This window comes from Oncorhynchus keta, chromosome 7, assembly GCF_023373465.1.
Source record: "Oncorhynchus keta strain PuntledgeMale-10-30-2019 chromosome 7, Oket_V2, whole genome shotgun sequence".
Taxonomy (NCBI): domain Eukaryota; kingdom Metazoa; phylum Chordata; class Actinopteri; order Salmoniformes; family Salmonidae; genus Oncorhynchus; species Oncorhynchus keta.
This window is the reverse complement of record NC_068427.1, coordinates 52,623,600-52,633,849: the sequence shown is the minus strand read 5'-3', so window position 1 is coordinate 52,633,849 and position 10,250 is coordinate 52,623,600.

Here is a 10,250-nt window from a genome sequence, read left to right as displayed (position 1 = left end):
CAACAGTCCTCATCACTTCTCATCTCTACTCAACACTCCATCTCTCCTCATCACTCCTCATCTCTCCTCAACAGTCCTCATCACTCCTCATCTCTACTCAACACTCCTCATCACTCCTCAGCACTCCTCATCTCTACTCAACACTCCTCGTCACTCCTCATCTCTCCTCGTCACTCCTCATCTCTCCTCAACACTCCTCATCTCTCCTCAACACTCCTCATCTCTCCTCAACACTCCTCATCACTCCTCATCTCTTCTCAACACTCCTCATCTCTCCTCAACACTCCTCATCTCTCCTCAACACTCCCCATCTCTCCTCAACACTCCTCATCACTCCTCATCTCTTCTCAACACTCCTCATCTCTCCTCATCTCTCCTCAACACTCCTCATCACTCCTCATCTCTACTCAACACTCCTCATCTCTCCTCATCTCCTCATCTCTCCTCAACACTCCTCATCTCTCCTCATCAGTCCTCAGCACTCCTCATCTCTACTCAACACTCCTCTCTCCTCAACACTCCTCATCTCTCCTCAACACTCCTAATCACTCCTCATCTCTTCTCAACACTCCTCATCTCTCATCAACACTCCTCATCACTCCTCATCTCTTCTCAACACTCCTCATCTCTCCTCAACACTCCTAAACACTCCTCATCTCTCCTCAACAGTCCTCATCACTTCTCATCTCTACTCAACACTCAACATCATCCTCATCTCTCCTCAACACTCCTAAACACTCCTCATCTCTCCTCAACACTCCTCAACACTCCTTACTCCTCATCTCTCTCAACACTCCTCATCTCTCCTCATCACTCCTCATCTCTTCTCAACACTCCTCATCTCTCCTCAACACTCCTAAACACTCCTCATCTCTCCTCAACACTCCTCATCACTCCTCATCACTCCTCAGCTCTCTCAACACTCCTCATCACTCCTCATCTCTCCTCAACACTCCTAAACACTCCTCATCTCTCCTCAACACTCCTAAACACTCCTCATCTCTCCTCAACAGTCCTCATCACTTCTCATCTCTACTCAACACTCCATCTCTCTCATCACTCCTCATCTCTACTCAACAGTCCTCATCTCCTCATCTCTCAACACTCCTCATCACTCATCCTCATCTCTACTCAACACTCCTCGTCACTCCTCATCTCTCCTCAGTCACTCCTCATCTCTCCTCAACACTCCTCATCTCTCCTCATCACTCCTCATCTCTCCTCAACAGTCCTCATCACTTCTTATATCTACTCAACACTCCTCATCACTCCTCATCGCTACTCAACACTCCTCATCTCTCCTCATCACTCCTCATCTCTCCTCAACACTCCTTATCACTCCTCATCACTCCTCAGCACTCCTCATCTCTACTCAACACTCCTCGTCACTCCTCAACACTCCTCATCTCTCCTCAACACTCCTAATCACTCCTCATCTCAACACTCCTCATCTCTCCTCAACACTCCTCATCACTCCTCATCTCTTCTCAACACTCCTCATCACTCCTCATCTCTCCTCAACACTCCTAAACACTCCTCATCTCTCCTCAACAGTCCTCATCACTTCTCATCTCTACTCAACACTCCTCATCTCTCCTCATCACTCCTCATCTCTCCTCAACACTCCTAAACACTCCTCATCTCTCCTCAACAGTCGTCATCACTTCTCATATCTACTCAACACTCCTCATCACTCCTCATCGCTACTCAACACTCCTCATCTCTCCTCATCACTCCTCAACACTCCTTATCACTCCTCATCTCTCCTCAACACTCCTCATCTCTCCTCAACACTCCTCACCACTCCTCATCTCTCCTCATCTCTCCTTATCACTCCTCATCACTCCTCATCTCTACTCAACACTCCTCATCACTCCTCATCTCTCCTAAACACCCCTCATCTCTCCTCAACACTCCTCATCACTCCTCATCTCTCCTCGTCACTCCTCATCTCTACTCGTCACTCCTCATCACTCCTCATCTCTACTCAACACTCCTCATCACTCCTCACCACTCATCATCACTCCTCATCTCTACTCAACACTCCTCATCACTCCTCACCACTTCGCATCACTCATCATCACTCCTCACCACTTCTCATCTCTCCTCAACACTCCTCATTTCTCCTCATCACTCCTCACCACTTCTCATCACTCCTCAACACTCCTCTACACTCCTCATCTCTCTTCAACACTCCTCATCTCTCCTCATCACTCTTCATCACTCCTCACCTCTCCGCATCACTCCTCATCACTCCTCATCACTCCTCAACACTCACCTCTCATCTCTCCTCATCACTCCTCATCTCTGATCACTCTTCATCACTCCTCACCTCTCCGCAACACTCCTCATCTCTCCTCACCACTCCTCATCTCTCCTCATCACTCTTCATCACTCCTCATCTCTCCTCATCACTCCTCATCATCTCTCCTCATCACTCTTCATCACTCCTCATCTCTCCTCACCACTCCTCACCACTCCTCATCACTCCTCATCTCTCCTCACCACTCCTCATCTCTCCTCAACACTCCTCATCACTCCTCAACACTCCTCATCTCTCCTCATCACTCCTCATCTCTCCATCCTCCACATCAGTCCTCTCTCCTCATCACTCCTCACCACTCCTCATCTCTCCTTACACTCCTCATCACTCCTCATCTCTCCTCATCTCTCCATCATTCCACATCAGTCCTCATCTCTCCTCATCTCTCCTCATCTCTCCATCATTCCACATATGTCCTCATCTCTCCTCTACACTCCTCATCACTCCTCATCACTCCTCATCACTCCTCATCTCTCCATCATTCCACATCAGTCCTCATCTCTCCTCTACACTCCTCATCACTCCTCATCACTCCTCATCACTCCTCATCTCTCCTCATCACTCCTCATCTCTCCTCATCTCTCCTCATCACTCTTCATCACTCCTCATCTCTCCTCACCACTCCTCATCTCTCCTCAACACTCCTCAACACTCCTCATCACTCCTCAACACTCCTCAACTCTCCTCAACACTCCTCAACACTCCTCAACACTCCTCATCTCTCCTCATCTCTCCTCTACACTCCTCATCTCTCCTCATCTCTCCTCTACACTCCTCATCACTCTCATCTCTTCTCATCACTCCTCAACACTCCTCATCTCTCCTCAACACTCCTCATCTCATCTCTCCTCAACAGTCCTCATCACTCTCATCACTCAACACTCCTCATCTCTCCTCATCACTCCTCATCTCTCCTCAACACTCCTCATCTCTCCTCATCACATCCTCATATCTCTCAACACTCCTCATCTCCTCATCTCTCAACACTCCTCATCTCTCCTCATCACTCCTCAACACTCCTTATCACTCCTCATCTCTCCTCAACTCCTCATCTCTCCTCAACACTCCTCTCACTCTCATCTCTCCTCAACACTCCTCATCACTCCTCATCTCTCTCAACACTCCTCATCACTCCTCATCTCTCCTCAACACTCCTAAACACTCCTCATCTCTCCTCAACACTCCTCAATCACTCCTCATCTCTCCTCATCACTCCTCATCTCTCACTCATCCATCACTCCTCAACACTCCTCATCACTCTCACCACTCATCATCACTCCTCATCTCTACTCACACTCCTCATCACTCCTCACCACTTCGCATCACTCATCATCTCCTCACCACTCCTCATCTCTCCTCAACACTCCTCATTTCTCCTCATCTCCCCTCACCACTCTCATCACTCCTCAACACTCCTCTCACTCCTCATCTCTCTTCAACACTCCTCATCTCTCCTCATCACTCTTCATCACTCCTCACCTCATCACTCCTCATCACTCCTCTCACTCCTCACACTCCCTCTCATCTCTCCTCATCACTCCTCATCTCTGATCACTCTTCATCACTCCTCACCTCTCCTCATCACTCCTCATCTCTCCTCACCACTCCTCATCTCTCCTCATCACTCTTCATCACTCCTCATCTCTCCTCATCACTCCTCATCATCTCTCCTCATCACTCTTCATCTCTCCTCATCTCTCCTCACCACTCCTCATCCACTCCTCATCACTCCTCACTCTCCTCATCTCTCCTTTTCGCTCCTCATCACTCCTCATCTCTCATCACTCTCATCACTCCTCACCACTCCTCATCTCTCCTCATCACTCCTCATCTCTCCTCATCCACATCAGTCATCTCTCCTCATCACTCCTCACCACTCCTCATCTCTCCTTGTCACTCCTCATCACTCCTCATCTCTCCTCATCTCTCCATCATTCCACATCAGTCCTCATCTCTCCTCTACACTCCTCATCACTCCTCATCACTCCTCATCCTCCTCATCTCCCTCATCTCCTCATCTCTCCTCATCTCTCCTCATCACTCTTCATCACTCCTCATCTCTCCTCACCACTCCTCATCTCTCCTCAACACTCCTCATCCTCATCACTCCTCAACACTCCTCATCTCTCCTCAACACTCCTCAACCTCATCTCAATCACTCCTCATCTCTCCTCAACACTCCTCATCTCTCCTCATCTCTCCCTCTACTCCTCATCTCTCCTCAACACTCCTCAACAATCTCTCCTCATCTCTCCTCATCTCTCCCCAACACTCACCTCATCTCTCCTCATCTCCTCATCTCTCATCACTCTTCATCACTCCTCATCTCTCCTCAACACTCCTCATCACTCCTCATCTCTCCTCACCACTCCTCATCTCTCCTCAACTCTCCTCATCACTCCTCATCACTCCTCTCTCATCACTCTTCATCACTCCTCACCTCTCAACACTCCTCATCTCTCCTCATCTCTCCTCAACACTCCTCATCTCTGATCACTCTTCATCACTCCTCACCTCTCCTCAACACTCCTCATCTCTCATCACTCCTCATCACTCCTCATCTCTCCTCATCACTCTCCCCTCTCCTCATCACTCACCTCTCCTCATCACTCCTCATCTCTCCTCAACACTCCTCATCTCTTCTCACACTCCTCATCTCTCCTCATCACTCATCTCTCATCACTCCTCACCACTCCTCACCACTCCTCATCTCTCCTCAACACTCCTCATCTCTCCTCATCACTCCTCATCTCAACACTCCTCATCTCTGATCACTCTTCATCACTCCTCACCTCTCCTCAACACTCCTCATCTCTCATCACTCCTCATCACTCCTCATCTCTGATCACTCATCACTCCTCCCCTCTCCTCATCACTCCTCACCTCTCCTCTCCACTCATCTCTCCTCAACACTCCTCATCTCTCCTCATCATTCCTCATCAGTCCTCATCACTATCTCTCATCTCCTCACCTCTCCTCACCACTCCTCATCTCTCCTCAACACTCCTCATCTCTCCTCATCACTCCTCATCTCTCATCAACACTCCTCATCTCTCCTCACCACTCCTCATCTCTCCTCATCACTCCTCATCTCTCATCTCTCCTCATCACTCCTCATCTCTCATCTCTCCTCAACACTCCTCATCACTCCTCATCTCTCCTCATCACTCCTCACCTCTCGGCAACACTCCGCAACTGTACGCAACACTCTCCATTACTCCTCATCTCTCCTCTACACTCCTCATCTCTCCTCTATACTCCTCAACTCTCCTCTACACTCCTCATCTCTCCTCTACACTCCTCTACTCTCCTCATCTCTCTTCTACACTCCTCAACACTCCTCATCTCTCCTCATCTCTCCTCTACACTCCTCAACACTCCTCATCTCTCCTCAACACTCCTCAACACTCCTCATCTCTCCTCTACACTCCTCAACACTCCTCAACACTCCTCATCTCTCCTCAACACTCCTCATGTGTCAACACTGTCAACACTCCCTCATCCCTCCTCATGTCTCCACCACTGTCACCTCTCCTCATCTCTCCTTATCGCTCCTCATCACTGTCACCTCCTCATCTCTCCTGTGTGTCATCTGTCATCACTCTGTGTCACTCCCATGTGTTAAAGTGTGTGTGTGTGTGTGTGTGAGGTGTGTGTGTGTGTGTGTGTGTGTTGTGTGTGTTCGTGTGTGTGTGTGTTCCTGTGTGTTGTGTGTTTGTGTTGTGTGGTGTTTCTCCTCATGTCTCCTTTTGTGCTCCTGTGCGTGTTTGAGTGTGTGTGCGTGTCTCATGTGTCCATCACTCCTCACCACTGTGTGTGTCTGTGTGTCATCACTGTGTCATGTGTGTGTGTGTGTGTGTGTGTCTGTGTGTGTCCTGTGTGTGTGTGTGTGTGTGTGCGTGTGAGACACTCCTCACATGTCCTTTATATCCACTGTATTATCAATTAACTCAAGAAGTTCTGGAGCAAATAACATGAGTAAAAAAACATTAATGGAGAGAGACAGAGAATATATGAGCGACAGAGAATCCTCATGAGCGACTCAGAATATATGAGCGACAGAGAATATCTCTCCTCAGAATATATGAGAGACAGAGAATATATGAGAGACAGAGAATATATGAGAGAGAGACAGAGAATATATGAGACAGAGAATATATGAGAGACAGAGAATATATGAGAGAGAGAGAATATATGAGAGACAGAGAATATATCAGAGAGAGAGACAGAGAATATATGAGACTCAGAATATATCCTCTACAGAGAATATATGAGACAGAGAATATATCTCAGAGAATATATGAGAGAGAGAAATATCATCAGAGAATATATTCAGAGAATATATGAGAGACAGAGAATATATGAGAGACAGAGAATATATGAGAGAGAGAGACAGAGAATATATGAGACAGAGAATATATGAGAGACAGAGAATATATCAGAGAGAGAGAATATATGAGAGACAGAGAATATATGAGAGACAGAGAATATATGAGAGAGAGAGAATATATCAGACAGAGAATATATGAGACCTATATGAGAGACAGAGAATATATGAGAGACAGAGAATATATGAGAGAGAGAGAATATATGAGAGACAGAGAATATATGAGAGACAGAGAATATATGAGAGAGAGAGACAGAGAATATATCCTCAGAGAATATATGAGACAGAGAATATATGAGAGACAGAGAATATATGAGAGAGAGAGAATATATGAGAGACAGAGAATATATGAGAGACAGAGAATATATGAGAGAGAGAGACAGAGAATATATGAGACAGAGAATATATGAGACAGAGAATATCAGACAGAGAATATATGAGACAGAGATATATGAGAGACAGAGAATATATGAGAGAGAGAGAATATATGAGAGACAGAGAATATATCAGAGACAGAGAATATATGAGAGAGAGAGACAGAGAATATATGAGACAGAGAATATATCCAGAGAATATATGAGACAGAGAATATATGAGACAGAGAATATATGAGAGACAGAGAATATATGAGAGAGAGAATATATGAGAGACAGAGAATATATGAGAGAGAGAGACAAGAATATATGAGACAGAGAATATATGAGACAGAGAATATATGAGAGACAGAGAATATATGAGAGAGAGAGAGAGAATATCTCATCAGAGAATATATGAGAGACTATATGAGAGACAGAGAATATATGAGAGACAGAGAATATATGAGAGACAGAGAATATATGAGAGACAGAGAATATATGAGAGAGAGAGATATATGAGAGACAGAGAATATATGAGAGACAGAGAATATATGAGAGACAGAGAATATATGAGAGACAGAGAATATATGAGAGAGAGAGAATATATGAGAGACAGAGAATATATGAGAGAGAGAGACAGAGAATATATGAGACAGAGAATATATGAGAGAGAGAGAATATATGAGAGAGAGAATATATGAGACAGAGAATATATGAGAGACAGAGAATATATGAGAGAGAGAGAATATATGAGAGACAGAGAATATATGAGAGACAGAGAATATATGAGAGAGAGAGACAGAGAATATATGAGAGACAGAGAATATATGAGACAGAGAATATATGAGACAGAGAATATATGAGACAGAGAATATATGAGAGACAGAGAATATATGAGAGACAGAGAATATATGAGAGACAGAGAGAATATATGAGAGAGAGAGACAGAGAATATATGAGACAGAGAATATATGAGAGAGAGAGAGAATATATGAGAGAGAGAGACAGAGAATATATGAGACAGAGAATATATGAGAGACAGAGAATATATGAGAGACAGAGAATATATGAGAGAGAGAGACAGAGAATATATGAGACAGAGAATATATGAGAGAGAGAGACAGAGAATATATGAGAGACAGAGAATATATGAGAGACAGAGAATATATGAGAGAGAGAGAATATATGAGAGACAGAGAATATATGAGAGAGAGAGACAGAGAATATATGAGAGAGAGAGACAGAGAATATATGAGAGAGAGAGAATATATGAGAGACAGAGAATATATGAGAGACAGAGAATATATGAGTGTGAGAGAGAGAATATATGAGCGACAGAGAATATATGAGAGACAGAGAATATATGAGAGACAGAGAATATATGAGAGAGAGAGAATATATGAGAGACAGAGAATATATGAGAGACAGAGAATATATGAGAGAGAGAGACAGAGAATATATGAGAGACAGAGAATATATGAGACAGAGAATATATGAGAGACAGAGAATATATGAGAGAGAGAGAATATATGAGAGAGAGAGAATATATGAGAGAGAGAGAATATATGAGAGACAGAGAATATATGAGAGAGAGAGAATATATGAGAGACAGAGAATATATGAGACAGAGAATATATGAGAGACAGAGAATATATGAGAGAGAGAGAATATATGAGAGACAGAGAATATATGAGAGACAGAGAATATATGAGAGACAGAGAATATATGAGAGACAGAGAATATATGAGAGACAGAGAATATATGAGAGAGAGAGAATATATGAGAGACAGAGAATATATGAGAGACAGAGAATATATGAGAGACAGAGAATATAACCAGAGAGAGAGAATATATGAGAGACAGAGAATATAAGAGACAGAGAATATATGAGAGACAGAGAATATATGAGAGAGAGAGAATATATGAGAGACAGAGAATATATGAGAGAGAGAGACAGAGAATAAATGAGACAGAGAATATATGAGAGAGAGAGACAGAGAATATATGAGAGAGAGAATATATGAGAGACAGAGAATATATGAGAGACAGAGAATATATGAGAGAGAGAGAATATATGAGAGACAGAGAATATATGAGAGACAGAGAATATATGAGAGAGAGAGACAGAGAATATATGAGACAGAGAATATATGAGAGAGAGAGACAGAGAATATATGAGAGAGAGAGAATATATGAGACAGAGAATATATGAGAGAGAGAGAATATATGAGAGAGAGAGAATATATGAGAGAGAGAATATATGAGAGAGAGAGACAGAGAATATATGAGAGAGAGAGAATATATGAGAGACAGAGAATATATGAGAGAGAGAGAATATATGAGAGAGAGAGACAGAGAATATATGAGAGACAGAGAATATATGAGAGACAGAGAATATATGAGAGACAGAGAATATATGAGAGACAGAGAATATATGAGAGACAGAGAATATATGAGAGAGAGAGAATATATGAGAGAGAGAGAGAGAATATATGAGAGACAGAGAATATAGAGACACCTGAGAGACACCTGGAGACACCTGGAGACACCTGAAACCCCACCTCTTTAAGGAATACCTAGGATAGGATAAGTAATCCTTCTCACCCCCTTTAAGATTTAGATGCACTATTTTAAAGTGACTATTCTACTGGATGTCATAAGGTGAATGCACCAATTTGTAAGTCGCTCTGGATAAGAGCGTCTGCTAAATGACTTAAATGTAAATGTAATGTAAATATATGAGAGAGAGAGAGAATATATGAGAGAGAGAGACACAGAATATATGAGAGACAGAGAATATAAAGACAGAGAATATATGAGAGACAGAGAATATATGAGAGACAGAGAATATATGAGAGACAGAGAATATATGAGAGAATATATGAGAGAGAGAGAGAATATATGAGAGAATATATGAGAGACAGAGAATATATGAGACAGAGAATATATGAGAGACAGAGAATATATGAGACAGAGAATATATGAGAGACAGAGAATATATGAGAGAGAGAGAATATATGAGAGACAGAGAATATATGAGAGACAGAGAATATATGAGAGACAGAGAATATATGAGACAGAGAATATATGAGAGACAGAGAATATATGAGAGAGAGAGAATATATGAGAGAGAGAGAATATATGAGAGACAGAGAATATATGAGACAGAGAATATATGAGAGAC